The following is a 246-nucleotide window of genomic DNA, read 5'->3' as shown; positions in this document are numbered from 1 at the left end:
AAAAAAAAAAAAAAAAAAAAAAAAAAAAAAAAAAAAACCGACATCTTTTAAAAATAATTTTTTTTAAAAAAAAAATGACATACCACATCGGTTTTTATATAACCGATGTTGTATCATTTATTTATAACGTCTGTTTGTACAACGTCTTATTTTAACTGATGGCGTATTGTCTAAATAACCGACATTAAAAGTATTTTTTTTATAGTAGTGATAATAAATCAAATAATATCTCCAACCACTACTGTA

This window comes from Ipomoea triloba, chromosome 2 (assembly GCF_003576645.1).
Source record: "Ipomoea triloba cultivar NCNSP0323 chromosome 2, ASM357664v1".
NCBI classification, from domain to species: Eukaryota; Viridiplantae; Streptophyta; class Magnoliopsida; order Solanales; family Convolvulaceae; genus Ipomoea; species Ipomoea triloba.
Note: the sequence above shows the minus strand (reverse complement) of the source record.